We start from the raw sequence: 16,392 nt of genomic DNA on the forward strand, positions 1-16,392 counted from the left end.
TGACAATGTTTTTGTATAGGAATTTGCGGCTTTTCTGAGCCGTAATGGTGGCTAAGGGTTCAGCTTCGATCCACTTTGTGAAGTAGTCGACCCCTACTATGAGGTATTTGACTTGCCCCGGTCCTTGGGGGAACGGGCCGAGTAGGTCAAGTCCCCATTTTGCGAAGGGCCATGGTGCGGTGATGCTGATAAGGTCTTCTGGTGGTGCCTTGTGGAAATTGGCGTGTTTTTGGCAGGGGGGCATATTTTCACGAATTCCGTCGAGTCTTTCTGCAAGGTCGGCCAGTAGAACCCGGCTCGGACTACCTTTTTGGACAATGCCCGAGCTCCGAGATGGTTTCCACACATGCCTCCGTGGACTTCTTCGAGGACGTTCTTTGTTTCTGAGGTCGGGACGCACCGAAGGAGGGGAGTTGTGAATCCTCTTCTGTATAATACGTCGTGAATTAGTGTATAATTCTGGGCGTCTTTCGTGAGTCTTTTGGCTTCCTTTCTTTCGGCGGGAAGAGTTCCCGACTTCAGGTAGTTGAGTATGGGGGTCATCCATCCTTGTTGTTGGTTGGATATGCTCAGCGTTTCTTCCTTTCTTAGCACGGAGGGGGATTGTAAGGTTTCCTGGAGGAGACTTCTGTTGTTGCCTCCGGGCTTGGTGCTGGCGAGCTTCGAGAGGGCGTCTGCCCGGGCGTTTTGTTCCCGAGGTATGTGCTGAATCTGTATCTCTGAAAAGTGGCGCAGTTGTGCCTGTGTTTGGTCCAGGTATTTTTTCATGGTTGGGTCTTTGGCTTGGTAGCTTCCATTCACTTGTGACGTGACGACCTGGGAGTCACTGAAGATTGTGATTCTCTGGGCTCCGACCTCTTCGGCTAGCTTTAGACCTGCTAGTAGGGCCTCGTATTCGGCTTGGTTGTTCGAAGCCTGGAACTCGAATTTTAGGGATAGTTCTATCCGCGTTCCTTGGTCGCTTTCAAGTATAACCCCGGCTCCGCTTCCTGTTTTGTTTGAGGACCCGTCGACATACAGGTTCCATGAGAGTGGGGTTCCAGGGGTCTCGGTGTATTCTGCGATGAAGTCGGCTAGATACTGGGATTTGATGGCAGTCCGGGCTTCATAGTGGAGGTCGAACTCGGACAGTTCCACCGCCCATTGTAGTATTCGTCCTGCCAGGTCCGTTTTTTGCAGGATGTGTCTCATGGGTTGGTTTGTCCGGACTTTGATGGTGTGGGCTTGAAAGTAGGGACGGAGCCTCCGTGCTGTGAGCACTAGGGCGTAGGCGAATTTTTCTATTTTCTGATAGTTTAATTCGGCCCCTTGTAGTGCCTTGCTTACAAAGTATATGGGGTGTTGTTCTTGGTCATTTTCTCGTATTAATGCTGAAGCGACTGCTCGATGTCCGACCGAGAGGTATAGTACGAGCTCTTCCCCTTTTAAAGGTCGGGTTAGGATTGGTGGCTGCCCGAGGAATTCCTTGAATTCTTGAAAGGCTTTTTCGCACTCCGGGGTCCACGAGAAGGGTTTCCCTTTCTTTAGGAGTGAGTATAGAGGTAGTGATTTTATCGCTGATCCTGCCAAGAATCTTGATAGGGCGGCCAGCCTTCCATTCAGTTGTTGTACTTCTTTGACACATGTCGGGCTCTTCATATTGAGTATCGCTTGGCATTTGTCCGGGTTTGCTTCGATGCCCCTTTGAGTCAGCATGAAGCCTAAGAACTTTCCGGCTTCTGCGGCGAAGGTGCACTTTGCCGGGTTAAGTCTCATGTTGTGCTTTCTGAGGGTGCCGAAGACACTGGTGAGGTCGGTCAGCAAGTTTCCATCTTCTTGTGTCTTTACCAGCATGTCGTCGACGTACACCTCTAATTGTAGTCCGATGTGCTCTGAGAACACTTTGTTCATTAGCCTCTGGTAGGTTGCCCCTGCGTTCTTTAACCCGAAGGGAATTACTACGTAGCAGTAGTTTGCCCTTGGGGTTATGAACGAGGTCTTTTCTTGGTCGGGTCCGTACATCGGGATTTGATTGTATCCCGAGTATGCGTCCATGAAGGAGAGGTATCTATAGCCTGAGGCGGCGTCTACTAAGGCGTCGATGTTTGGTAGTGGATATGGGTCTTTGGGGCAGGCTTTGTTGAGATCCGTGTAATCGACGCACATCCTCCATTTTCCATTGGGCTTTTTTACCAGGACCACGTTTGCGAGCCATAGGGGATATTTTACTTCCCTAATGAACCCTGCATCTAGTAGTGCTTGTACTTGTTCATCTATTGCTTGCATGCGTTCGGGCCCGAGCTTCCTGCGTCTTTGTTGGACAGGTCGGGATCCCGGGTACACTGATAGCCTATGGCACATCAGGTCGGGGCTTATGCCCGGCATGTCCGAGGCTTTCCAGGCGAAGAGGTCGGAATTTTCTTTTAAGAGGGTTATGAGTTCCTCTTTTAGGCCTGCTTCGAGGTTTGCTCCTATGTTTGTGACTTTTTCAGAAGTGTTTCCGATCTGGACTTTTTCGGTTTCTCCCTCTGGTTGTGGCCGAAGATCTTCTCGGGCTTGAACTCGCCCGAGTTCTATTGTGTTGATCTCTTTTCCTTTTAAGCTCAGGCTTTCGTTGTAGCATCGCCGCGCCAGTTTTTGGTCGCCTTTTAGGGTAGCGATTCCCTTTGCGGTAGGGAACTTCATACAGAGGTGTGGGGTCGAGACTATAGCTGCCAGTCTGTTTAGTGTTGGTCGCCCAATGAGGGCATTGTATGCTGAAGTGACGTTGACTACAATGTAGTCGACGCTTAATGTTTTAGATTGCTCGCCTTTTCCGAAGGTAGTGTGTAGCGAGATGTATCCTAAGGGATGGATCGGGGCATCTCCTAGCCCGAATAGGTCGGTGGGATAAGCCTTTAGTTCTTTTTCTTCGAGTCCGAGTTTGTCGAAGGCCGCTTTGAACAGGATATCTGCTGAGCTTCCCTGGTCAATCAGGGTTCGATGTAAGTTGGCGTTTGCTAGGATAATGGTGATTACCATTGGATCGTCGTGCCCGGGTATTATCCCTTGAGCATCTTCTCGGGTAAACGAGATAGTAGGTAGTTCGGGCAGGGGATTGTCTTCTCGGACGTGGTAGACTTCTTTGAGGTGTCTTTTTCGCGAGGATCTGGATGTTCCTCCGCCTGCAAAACCTCCATTTATCATGTGAACGTGCCTTTCAGGGGTTCGCGGGGTTTGTTCAGCCCGATCTTCATTATCTCCCCTCCTTCTCTTCTTGGTCTCTTCTCCTTTCTCTGCTATGTATCTGTCGAGTTTTCCTTCTCTGGCTAGCTTCTCTATAACATTCTTTAGGTCGTGGCAGTCATTAGTAGAATGACCATAGAGCTTGTGATATTCACAGTATTCGGACCGATCTCTCCCCGCTCTCTTGTGTTTTAGCGGTCGAGGTGGTGGGATTTTTTCGGTGTGGCATACTTCTCTGTAGATGTCTACCAAGGAGACTAGGAGGGGGGTGTAACTGTGGTACTTCCGTGGCTTGTCCGAGTTGGTTTCTTCTTTCTTCCTTTGTTCCCGATCTCGATCTCGGTGTGGGTAGGTCGATTCCTTCCTAGAAGAGTCTCTTAACTGGGAGGTTTCCTCCATGTTGATATATTTTTCTGCTCGCTCCTGCACCTCGTATAGGGAGGTCGGGTATCGTTTGGATAGGGATTGGCTAAATGGTCCCTCCTTTAGGCCGTTTGCTAGTCCCATGATGGCTGCTTCAGTCGGCAAGTGTTGTATGTCCAGGCAGGCTCTGTTGAATCGCTCCATGTACTCTCGGAGAGTTTCTTGGTTACCTTGTTTGATTCCGAGTAGACTGGGGGCATGTTTCGTTTTGTCCTTTTGAATAGAGAACCTTGTCAGGAATTTTTTGGTTAGGTCTTCGAAGCTGGTGATTGATCTTGGTGGCAGGTTGTCGAACCACTTCATGGCCGACTTGGTGAGAGTGGTGGGGAAGGCTTTGCATCGAATCGCATCGGAGGCGTCGACTAGGTATATTCTGCTCCTAAAGTTGCTGAGGTGGTGACTTGGATCGGTGGTGCCGTCGTAGAGATCCATATCGGGTGGCTTGAAGTTTCGTGGTACCTTCTCCTTCATGATCTCTTGCGTGAAAGGATCATGGTTGCATTCGGGGGTGGTGCCGCGTTCTGTCTGGTCTTTCAGATTGGCCTCTATTTTCCGTAGTTTTTCTTCTAGTTCTCTGCGCTTTCGAGCCTCTCTTCTCAGCTCTTGTTCAGTTTCCTTTTGCTTCTTTATACCCTCTTCGAGTTGTTTCAGTCGGTTTTGTTGTGCCCGAACTGCTTCTAGAATTTCCGAGCTCTTTTCTTTTTCGGGATTTTGTGGATCTTTGTTTTGGAGTGATGTCTTTGGGCGATTCTGTTTGTTTCCTCCTGGAGTGCGCGGTGATAGAGGGCTGTCCGGTCGTTCTCCGGTGTCAACTTCATCCTCTTGCTCTGATGCAGCGTGGTCATTGTCAAGAGGGTCGTCCGCCATGGTAAAGGGATGACTTCCAGGTCCCCGGCAACGGCGCCAATGTTCCGAGGGTTACCTGAAACGTGTAGCTCGGTCGTCTTGGTGAGGCCCGAGGTGGGGGTCAGGGACCCGAGCTTGATATGTGGAGTGGTTGGTGGTTGTACCTGCAATGACACTCCGATGCTTAAGTTAGCATGGGTCCAAGCAGATATTGAGTAAAATTAGAGTATGAGTTATACCTGGGTGCTCCAGTGTATTTATAATAGTTGGCCGTGATCTTCCCTGGATAAGATATTCTTATCTTATCTTATCTTTTGGGAGTCTTATCTTTATCTTTGTGGAACCGCCTTTCCTAGGCCTTTTCGGCCTTTTAGGTTTTGAGCTGCGTTCCTTTTGGATGGGCCTTTTTAGCATTATTGTCCGAGGTCCGACCTCAGGCGTGGGCCTTTGGGATGAGGTCGGACCTTTCATGGATTTTGCCGAGTTGGAGGAGCCCGGTCAGGGTATGAACACATACATTGCTATGTTAATCTCTTTTATACTTTACTTGTTTATATTACATAGTCGGTTCTTTAATTTCTTCATTAGTTCAATCATTACAATTTTGCATGTTCTTTTATTGTTTTATATGTTCATTTCTTCATTGACAACCCCTTAATCACTACAACCGGAATTTGCACACTCATTGCTCCTTAAGTGATTCCTTGGGAGACAACTCGGGAGTCAATTATTCTCGGTTTTTAAATTTGTTTTGAGTTGTGACATATCTTATGAATTTCCAAATTGGTCAGTGACTGATTGTTGGGTTTGGGTCTATACTTGCAACGTTAATCCTATTTTGAGAAATTCCAACTTGTTCAATTAGGCGTCCGTCAAATTTTTGGCGCCGTTGTCGGGGACTTCACTTTAAGTGCAATGAGTGCCATGATTTTTGGTTGTGTAAATATGTGAATAGTGTGAATAGTTGATTTTTTGTTTGCTACTTGGCATTAATTGTAGATACTACTTTCCCTCTTTAGTTAGTCTTGGTAGTTATAGATTGTTAAATTAGTTCTTGTTTACTTGCCTATTTTTCTTTTTTTTGTTTGTTTTGCCTTTCATAATTGCATGCTTTCATTGCCTCCTCAGTTGAATGACACAGTCGCTTCTAGACCCGAGCTTGGCCACTTTTGACCCAGAAATCAAAAGAACTTTAACTCGTATAAGGCAAGCTCAGCGCTGGCTAGCTTTCGTGAATAGTGAATCGGGCTCCTTCGAGGACCATTCCCATTCATTATCACCACCTATCCGTGACTATTATTCTCCAATCAATGAGGAGATTCTATATTCATCTGTGGGGAGTATTGAATTGTCTTTGAGTGACTCAGGTGACACCATCATGGCAGACCCACCTCGAAGGATTACCTTGAAGGAGGCCAGAGCTCCCGATCTTAACTTGCAACCACTTCAAATTTTGTATCTGGCCTTGGACCCAAATTTTGAGCTTAAGTCTGGCACAATCAACTTGACAATGGATTGCCTGGGGAAGATCCTTTGAAGCACCTTAAAGATTTCCAAGTTGCATGTGCAACTGCAAGAAGACAAGGAGGAAAAAGTGAAGGAGTGTTTTTATACTCAGCCGAGTGAAGTTAGATCCAATTGGGACTTGTTGCGAAAAGAATTTTTGGAGAAGTTCTACCCTCCCCAGAAAACAGACAAGCTGAAAAAGAGATCTCTTGCATTGTGCAACGGGATGGGGATACTTTGTATGAATATTGGGAGAGATTTAAGAAGTTGCTAAAAGCTTGCCCTCACCACCAGGTAGATGAGTTAGTTTTGATCAGTTATTTCTGTCAAGGAATGCACCACCAAGATAAGCTTCTCTTGGATGCCGCGAGTGGAGGACCATTGACCAAAAACAAGACCGCAACAGAAGCATGGGAAGTTATATCAGACCTAGTGGATTCAACTCAACACTCTAAGGCTAGAAGTCCACAACCAAAAGCATTGAGTGAGGTTTCTCCCTCCAGAGATGCAATTTTGACTAAGACCCTCAGTGAGATGACTATTTTGTTGAGGCAAATCACCCAAGGGCAACAAATCCCTCAAGCTTTGATAAATGCTCCACCTCAACCTCCTAGGATAGAAGGACCATCAAGGATATGTGGTGTTTGTGCTTGTACTACTCATTACACCGATGAGTGCCCTTAAATCCAAGAGGACACTACATTGGCAGTTGCTAACCCTTACCCACAAAGGCCCAATTACAACCAAGGACCCTACTCACAAAGAGGTAATCAAAACCAAGGGTTGAAGGATAACTCAAACCAAAGATGGAACCAAGCCCCCCAAGCTCAACCTAACCAAAATGCTCAAGTCTACTACCATCAACACCCACAAGGCCAACCACAATACCAACAACCATACCAACAACCCTCACAACATCCATCTCAAGTGAAGTATCAACATCCAAACAGTTTATCCAATCCTTCTCAAGTTAACCAACCCCTTCCCTCCAATCAATCCCACATGAATGACACAATCCACACCTTTATGCAAGAACAAAAAGAGTTTCACTAGAAACAAGATGCATACATGGCTACGATAGCCAAAGCCCTTACTCGTTTAACTCTCCCTCCTCAAACCAGACAAAGCACCCAACAAGCTTCAACCTCAAGTAGTTTGCCCTCCCAACCTCAACCCAATCCTAAAGGAAGCATAAATTCCATTACTCTTAGGAGTGGTACTAAATTGGATAAGAATATTGCTATACCTTTAAAGTTAAGTGAGGAGACAAACAATGAGGAGGTAGAAGATGAAGTGGAGGTAATGAGGAGTAAGAATGAAACTGTTGACAAAAGTGAGGAAGAACCACCACAGGTCAAGGAGCCCAAGAGAAAGACCTTGCTTGAAGAGCCTTTGCCCATTCCATTCCCAACCTTGGCAAAGAAAGCAAAGAAGCAAGAAGATCTTGACCCCACTGTGGTGGAAGTTTTTGAGAAAGTTGAAGTTATCGTCCTTCTCTTTCAAGCCATTCAACAAGTGTCGAAATATGCCAAGTTCCTCAAGGATATTTATACTCACAAAGACAAGCTTGGCAATCTCAACAAAAAGCTAGTAGATGATTCTATCTCTTCTTTACTTCCTGAAAAGTGCAATGATCCTGGCCCATGTTTGGTTACTTGTTTGATTGGTGGAACCAAGTTCACGGACTGTATGTGTGATTTGGGAGCATGTGTGAGCATCATGCCACTCACCATCTATGAAAGATTGAACTTAGCACCCCTTAAGAGGTCTGGGGTGAGGTTTGTGTTAGTCGACAAGAGTATTGTGTCAATTGTGGGGATTGCAGAGAATATCATAGTCAATATTCAAGGATTGCTCTTTCCAGCTAATTTTCACATCTTGGACACCCCTCCTATTGACTCAACAAAGCCATCATCAATACTCCTTGGACGACCATTCTTGAAGACGGCCCATTTTAAGTTAGACGCACACTCGGGAGTCTATTCTTTTGAGTCGGATGGCAAGCTAGTCAAGTTCATTTTGGAGGAGTCTGACAAGCCCATTCTTGAAGCTTACTCTCTTTTTGGATGCGACATAGTTGAAGACAAAGTGATTGAAGATGACAAGGAGCAAAGAAAGGAGGATAGTGCCAAAGAGTCAATTTCAAAGGATCATGCTCAACTAAAGCAAGCCAAGGAGTTGGAAATTTTCCTCCTTGGGGAAGTTCCTAAGTGACCAATGAAGCCATGCAAGTCCAACTTAGGACTTTAAACCAAAGTGTTTGGTGGAAGACACCCCACCATGGTGACATTTTCCAATTTTATCTCTTGTTTATAGCTTTTTGAACTATTTGTTTTCTTGTGATATAATGTTTAGCTTAGGTTTGTTTGATGATTTTGAGTTGTATAAGTTGAATTACTTATGGACTATGATTTTGTGCTTATTGGAATGATTTGAGATAGGTAGGTTGTTGTGCTAAGGTTAGGAACATTAGTTTTGAAGAGAAAAGAAAATTCTGAAACAGGACATCTGTGCGTACGCACCAAGCTGTGTGTGCGCAAAACTCTGTGTTTTTCACCATCTGTGCATCCGCACACGCCTTAACATACCCTATGGTCGCAGCGCCAGCACAACCTGTGTATGTGCGCTTCCCCCTTTCCTCTAATTTGTGTGTACGCACGTCTGTGTGCGTACGCATAAGTTCCTTTTCACGCTTCATCTGTGCGGCCGCACAGATGTGTGCGTCCGCACACCTTTTGCAAGCCCTTCTGGTGGGGGCGAGGGAACAGCCTGTGCGTGTGAACAACCTCTCCCATTCTCATCCTCTGTGCGTGCACACGGACCTGTGTGCGCACTCACAGCTGCTTTCGTCCACATGCAAAAAAAAAAGAAGAGAGAGGATAGCGTCCCTTTGTGCGCTCACACACTTTTGTGCGCCCGCACATCCTTTTGCAACCTCTCTGGTCGTAGCGTTCGCACCCTTTTGAGTTTTTATCTCTGTGCGTCCGCACAGCCCCATGTGCATCCGCACAGGTCGTGTTTTAGGCAATAACAGGGCAGGTTGCCCTGTTGAGAGGCAGTCACTGATGCATGGAAACTTGTCTCTCAACAAATTTTCCTTCGACAAGTATACCGAATTATCATCAAGTAAAAACTCACTATAGAGTGAGGTCGAATCCCACAAGGATTGATTGGTCAAGCAACTTTAGTTAGAAGAATATGCTAGTTGAGCTAAACAGAATTTAGATTGAGATGCAGAAATTTAAATGACTAGAAAGTAAATAACAGAAATTAAAGTGCAGAATCTTAATTGGGGAATTGGGGTAGTGCTCATAAAAGTAAATGGCATAAATTAAAGAGAATGGGTAAGATCAGAAATGGGGGATTCATTGGGTTTAGGAGATGTTGCAATTCTCCGGATCAAGTTCATTCTCATCTCTTCCTCAATCAATGCATTCATTGATCTCCTTGGCAATCTTAAGTGATTGAATCCCAATTCCTTGGTAATTCAATCTCTCAAATCTTGATCAATAGCCAATTCTTTGGTCAATTGCTCATGAGAAGAGATGAAGTATGGTCACTGATTATACCACATACATTTCCCAATTCAAGTATTGAGGGGATTATAGTCACATATCCATCCCAACCCAAATTGGTCCAGCATGAGAAAGCAATTCTAGCATGATCTCTTCATTCCTCTTCCAAGGTTCTGAAGAGATCCAATTATGGAGAGTTTCTTTTCCAAGATAACTAACCAATTGAATTAAGATTGAAAGCCTTATAGTAAAATCAAGAGAAAAGATAGAAGAAGAAGAATGAAAATTAATATTGATCCATCAAATTACAGCAGAGCTCCCTAACCCAATGAAAGGGGTTTAGTTGTTCATAGCTCTAGGAATCAAAAATGGCAGAAAAGAAGAATCCATGATAGAAGTACAAAAAAGTAAATATGCAGAGGGTAGTTCTCCCAAATGCCAAAAGTCCCAAGCTAGTTCAAAACTACTCCTATATATACTACTCTTCATGATCTTCTAGTGAGTTCTTCAAGTCTTGGATGTGGGCTTTGGACCTTGAGTTGAAGCAATTCTCATCTTTAGTGGGTCCAGCTTGTAGAGAAATATGAATTAGGCTCAGGCACTTAGTGAGATTAATCGTGGAATACATTTCTGGGTGCGAGAATGTTAATGGCTTTCACCTTTTCCACTAACATTTCACCCTTATATGCCCACGTTATTCTCTAGGTTAGAAGTCTTAACGTGACTTCTAAGGTTCCTTCTCAATTCTTGGCCAATGTTAATGGGACTCACTTTCCCATTAACGTTGGCTTGTGCCCCTTTTCGCAATCGTTAATGGGAATCACTTTTCCCATTAACGTTGCTTGCCCTTTGCCTCCCACGTTAGGTCTTACGTTAGCTTAGCTAACGTAGCTTTTAACATGGGCACCTATCACCTTTGAGAGCGTTAGTGACACTCACCTTTGTCACTAACGCTTTATTTGCCTTAATCCCCTACGTTAGAGTCCACGTTAACTAAGTTAACATGGCTCTTAACGTAGTAATGAAGCCATCTTCCAACGTTAGTGACAAAAGTGAGTGTCACTAACGTTGGTTCCTTGAACCCCACTCCACGTTAACTTTCACATTAACAATCTTAACGTGAGAGTTAACGTAGGCAATGAAAATGATTCAACGTTAGTGACAAAAGTGAGTGTCACTAACGTTGGCATTGTTGATCCTTGTCCACGTTAAAGTTCACGTTAACTTAGTTAACGTGACTCTTAACGTGGGGCATTGCCTAGTTTCCCAACGTTAGTGGTGTTCACTTTTACCACTAACGTTGAGGAGAAATGTTATTTTAGTTCACGTTTCTCATTAACGTGGAGTCCTCCTTTCCTTCTACGTTAAGTACCACGTTAACTTAGTTAACGTGGCTCTTAACGTAGGCTATGAAATGGCTTCGCAGGCGTTATTGGTGATCACTTTTTCTCATTAACGTTGCAAGTCAATTGCCATCCCACGTTAGTAGTCACGTTAACTAAGTTAACATGAATGCTAACGTGATTCTTCCATGCTTCAAATTGTCCTGAAATCAAGCAATTAAAGTGCATCAAAGCTCTAGCCAAAATCATGAGCTCATACATCACTAAAATATCATGTAATTCTAGCAAAAATCTCATGAAATCATGCAAAATTCACAATAGTTGCTTGAATGAAGGTGTAAGTCTATTTTCACCCAAAACTTGCCTTGTTTACTAGGAAAAATGCATGAAACTATCCTAAAATAGTAAAGAATAGGTCAGTGAAACTAGCCTAGATGCCCTGGCATCAGTCACTACTTTTCTTCTCTTCTCTGAGGATACTCTCTTCCTCTCTTCTCTGCCCAGCTCCGCCGACCACCACTGCCGTCAGCCCACCGCCGGCGACCACCACCTCTCTGTCTCTCTCATTCTCTTACTTCTCTTCTCTTTTCTTTCATTCTTTCCCTCTCTTTTCTTTTCTCTTTTCACCACCAGTGAGTTCTCTTCTCCGGTGTCTTTCCAGCAAACCCAACCGGCGTGATTTCGTAGTGGCTATAGGAAGTGCCATTGTTCCTCCCCTAGTTCTTATTCTTTTTAACCTCTATACCTAAGGTTTTTATCTTTCTTTTTTTTTCATGTTTATATTTTTGCAATTATTTTCTTTTCCTTTATGTTTTCTTAGATTAAATTTGTTGTTTTCTTAGTTGTTCTTTGTATTGCAAAGTGTTGTTGCTTGATTATTGGGTTGATTTTGATCAATTTTGAGCTTAATTGTGATGAACTTGCACATTGCATATCACATGTTCGATAAAATTCCTCAATGAACATCTTGTTTGATTCATATGACTTGGCCATCATATGCTTTCAATTTATCTTTGGTTAGGCATATTGTATGAATTGTGCAACTTCATTTATGGGTTTTGATGTTGATCACATTATTTTTCCAATGCATTCCATTGTTGGTATACTTTGAGTTCAACCACCCATGTTTTCCAAGATTGTGTACCTTATTAATGGGTGACTTTAATTGTAAATGCATTGTGTTGGTAGAATACGAGTTTCATTGTTCATCTTGGAATCTATAATGAGTAATCACTTTACAAATGTTCAACTTTTGATGATGTCTTGATCAAGCATCTTTTGGGTTCCGATTAAGAGCATTGTATATGTGATTACCACATGTTGAGGATGAACAATTGACAATTCCTTTTTGGTGCTTGCTTGAAGTTGCTTCCATTTCTGTGTTTCATGTGTGCAACTTAAGCACTTAGTTGCAAAGTTTTGAACTTTGAATTGTCGTAAGAGTGTGATTGCCATTGTGTGCGGCCGGTGTGTGTGTTCCAACCACGCGCATCATTGGAATATACACAACACCATTCTTATGAATCACACTATTTTCAAACTTCCAACTAAGGATTTAGTTTCTTCACGTCATTAAGTGCTTCTTCATTGTTCTACGTTTGTTGTTGCCCTATGACCTTGATATTTTATGTTTTCTTTTTAGGATGCGAAAAAAGGGTAAAAAATCGGTCGCTTTACTGGTTGTGGAACCTACAACCCGCGTATCAAGGCCATACTTCATGGATCGCCCAAGCGACAACCCAGACATCTTGATCAGCCAAAGGGCCGAGTTCCAATATGTCAAATTTGAGAAAAGGCCGATCCATAGGGAACGGACGCTTAAGGTTCCGATCAAGTACAAAACGGTCATCCATGAGCGGATCGCCTCACTTCATTGGGAGTTCTTAGAGCAAGACCCAATTGAAGTCAATGAAACCATGGTGCGGGAATTCTATGCCAACTACCAAAATTGGGAAGCGGAGTCGGTATTTCACTGGGCCAAGAGGTTGGATACTTCCAACCAAGCTATTGAAGCTATTCTGAAGATCCCCCACATTCTGTCTGAGTATGATGACTATTCAAGGATCAAGGCGAGTGTGCCCAAGGGGAGGATGTCCTTGACTCCCATACTTGAGAGAATTGGCCGTCCCGGTGCCTCATGGGAGTATAGCAAAGGGAAAAATTTTGTTTCCGCAACTATAGCTTACTCTGATTTGAATGTCGAAGCTTGTATATGGCATCAAATCGTGGCGGACTACATCATTCCCAGCACCCATGCTAGCCATGTGAGATCTGGTGCGCGAAATTGTGAACAATACTTTTTCACAACTCTCATAATCCCCGGTCATGAACCCCAAAAACTTGGTGTTCAATACCATGGCATTACACAACTTCGCACAACTAACCAGCAAGTGCACTGGGTCGTCCAAGTAATAAACCTTACGCGAGTAAGGGTCGATCCCACGGAGATTGTTAGTATTGAAGCAAGCTATGGTCATCTTGTAAATCTTAGTCAGGCAAACTCAATTGGTAATGGTGATGAACGAAAATAACAAAAAGGTAAAGATAGAGATACTTATGTAATTCATTGGTAGGAACTTCAGATAAGCGCATGAAGATGCCTTCCCTTCCGTCTCTCTGCTTTCCTACTGTCTTCATCCAATCCTTCTCATTCCTTTCCATGGCAAGCTTGTGTAGGGTTTCACCGTTGTCAATGGCTACCTCCCATCCTCTCAGTGAAAGCGATTGCATATGCTCTGTCATAGCATAGCGGAATTCAGCTGTCGGTTCTCGGTCAGGCCGGAATAGAATCCATTGATTCTTTTGCGTCTGTCACTAACGCCCCGCCCGCTAGGAGTTTGAAGCACGTCACAGTCATTCAGTCATTGAATCCTACTCAGAATACCACAGACAAGGTTAGACCTTCCGGATTCTCTTGAATGCTGCCATCAGTTCTCGCCTATACCACGAAGACTCTGATCTCACGGAATGGTTGGCTCGTTTGTCAGACGAGCACTCGGTTGTCAGGCGATCAACCATGCATCGTGCAATCAGGAATCCAAGAGATATTCACTAGAGCCTTGATCGCTTGTAGAACAAGAATGGTTGTCAGTCGCCTTGTTCATGGGTGAGAATGATGATGAGTGTCACGGATCATCACATTCATCAAGTTGAAGAACAAGTGATATCTTAGAGCAAGAACAAGCGGAATTGAATGGAAGAACAATAGTAATTGCATTAATACTCGAGGTACAGTAGAGCTCCACACCTTAATCTATGGTGTGTAGAAACTCCACCGTTGAAAATACATAAGCATAAGGTCTAGGCATGGCCGAATGGCCAGCCTCCCAAAGAGGGTTCAATCATAAAAACATGATCAAAAGATCCAAAGATCGAAAGACTCTTAATACAATAGTCAAAGGTCCTACTTATAGAAAACTAGTAGCCTAAGGTGTACAGAAATGAGTAAATGACATAAAAATCCACTTCCGGGCCCACTTGGAGTGTGCTTGGGCTGAGCAATGAAGCATTTTCGTGCAGAGACTCTTCTTGGAGTTAAACGCCAGCTTTAGTGCCAGTTTGGGCGTTTAACTCCCATTTGGGTGCCAGTTCCAGCGTTTAACGCTGGGATTCCTGAGGGTGACTTTGAACGCCAGTTTGGGCCATCAAATCTTGGGCAAAGTATGGACTATCATATATTGCTGGAAAGCCCAGGATGTCTACGTTCCAACGCCGTTGAGAGCGCACCAATTGGGCTTCTGTAGCTCCAGAAAATCCACTTCGAATGCAGGGAGGTCAGAATCCAACAGCATCTGCAGTCCTTTTCAGTCTCTGAATCAGATTTTTGCTCAGGTCCCTCAATTTCAGCCAGAAAATACCTGAAATCACAGAAAAACACACAAAATCATAGTAAAGTCCAGAAAAGTGAATTTTAACTAAAAACTAATAAAAATATACTAAAAACTAACTAAATCCTACTAAAAACGTACTAAAAACAATGCCAAAAAGCATACAATTTATCCGCTCATCACAACACCAAACTTAAATTGTTGCTTGTCCTCAAGCAACTGAAAATCAAATAAGATAAAAAGAAAAGAATATGCAATGAATTCCAAAAACATCTATGAAGATCAGTATTAATTAGATGAGCGGGGCTTTTAGCTTTTTGCCTCTGAATAGTTTTGGCATCTCACTCTATCCTTTGAAATTCAGAATGGTTGGCTTCTTTAGGAACTTAGAATCCAGATAGTGTTAATGATTCTCCTAGTGAAGTATGATGATTCTTGAACAAAGCTACTTATTGAGTCTTGGCTGTGGCCCAAAGCACTCTGTCTTCCAGTATTACCACCGGATACATACATGCCACAGACACATAATTGGGTGAACCTTTTCAGATTGTGACTCAGCTTTGCTAAAGTCCCCAATTAGAGGTGTCTAGGGTTCTTAAGCACACTCTTATTGCCTTGGATCACAACTTTATTTTTCTTTCTTCCTTTTTTTCGTTTTCTTTTCTTTTTCTCTTTTTTTTCGATTTTTTTTTCATAGCTTTTTCTTGCTTCAAGAATCATTTTTATGATTTTTCAGATCCTCAGTAACATGTCTCCTTTTTCATCATTCTTTCAAGAGCCAACATTCATAAACCACAAATTCAAAAGACATATGCACTGTTTAAGCATACATTCAGAGAACAAAAATATTACCACCACATCAAAATAATTAAACTGTTATAAAATTCAAAATTCATGCAATTCTTTCTTTTATCAATTAAGCACATTTTTATTTAAGAAAGGTGATGGATTCATAGGACATTCATAACTTTAAGGCATAGACACTAAGACACTAATGATCACAAGACACAAACATGGATAAACATAAGCATAAAATTCGAAAAACAGAGAATAAAGAACAAGGAAATCAAAGAATGGGTCCACCTTAGTGATGGCGGCTCTTTCTTGCTCTTGAAGATCCTATGGAGTGCTTGAGCTCCTCAATGTCTCTTCCTTGTCTTTGTTGCTCCTCCCTCATGATTCTTTGATCTTCTCTAATTTCATGGAGGATGATGGAGTGTTCTTGATGCTCCACCCTTAGTTGTCCCATGTTGGAACTCAACTCTCCTAGGGAGGTGTTTAATTGCTCCCAATAGTTTTGTGGAGGAAAGTGCATCCCTTGAGGGATCTCAGGGATCTCATGATGAGTGGGATCTCTTGTGTGCTCCATCCTCTTCTTAGTGATGGGTTTGTCCTCATCAATGGGGGTGTCTCCATCTATGTCAACTCCCACTAAATAACAGAGGTGACAAATGAGATGAGGAAAGGCTAACCTTGCCAAGGTAGAGGACTTGTCCGCCACCTTATAGAGTTCTTGGGCTATAACCTCATGAACCTCTATTTCTTCTCCAATCATGATGCTATGGATCATGATAGCCCGGTCTATGGTAACTTCGGACCGGTTGCTAGTGGGAATGATTGAGCGTTGTATGAACTCTAACCATCCTCTAGCCACGGGCTTGAGGTCATGCCTTCTTAATTGAACCGGCTTTCCTCTTGAATCTCTCTTCCATTGGGCGCCCTCTTCAC

General features: G+C 43.5%; 1 non-coding gene across 1 annotated transcript; it reads right to left on the reverse strand.

The window, feature by feature from the left end:
* Window positions 1-6,170: 6,170 nt before the first annotated feature.
* On the reverse strand, window positions 6,171-6,275 carry LOC112713843 (small nucleolar RNA R71). The gene has a single exon (XR_003158804.1). It is a non-coding gene; the product is annotated as a small nucleolar RNA R71 (small nucleolar RNA).
* Between the last annotated feature and the right edge of the window lie 10,117 nt (window positions 6,276-16,392).

Source organism: Arachis hypogaea, chromosome 9, assembly GCF_003086295.3.
Source record: "Arachis hypogaea cultivar Tifrunner chromosome 9, arahy.Tifrunner.gnm2.J5K5, whole genome shotgun sequence".
Taxonomy (NCBI): domain Eukaryota; kingdom Viridiplantae; phylum Streptophyta; class Magnoliopsida; order Fabales; family Fabaceae; genus Arachis; species Arachis hypogaea.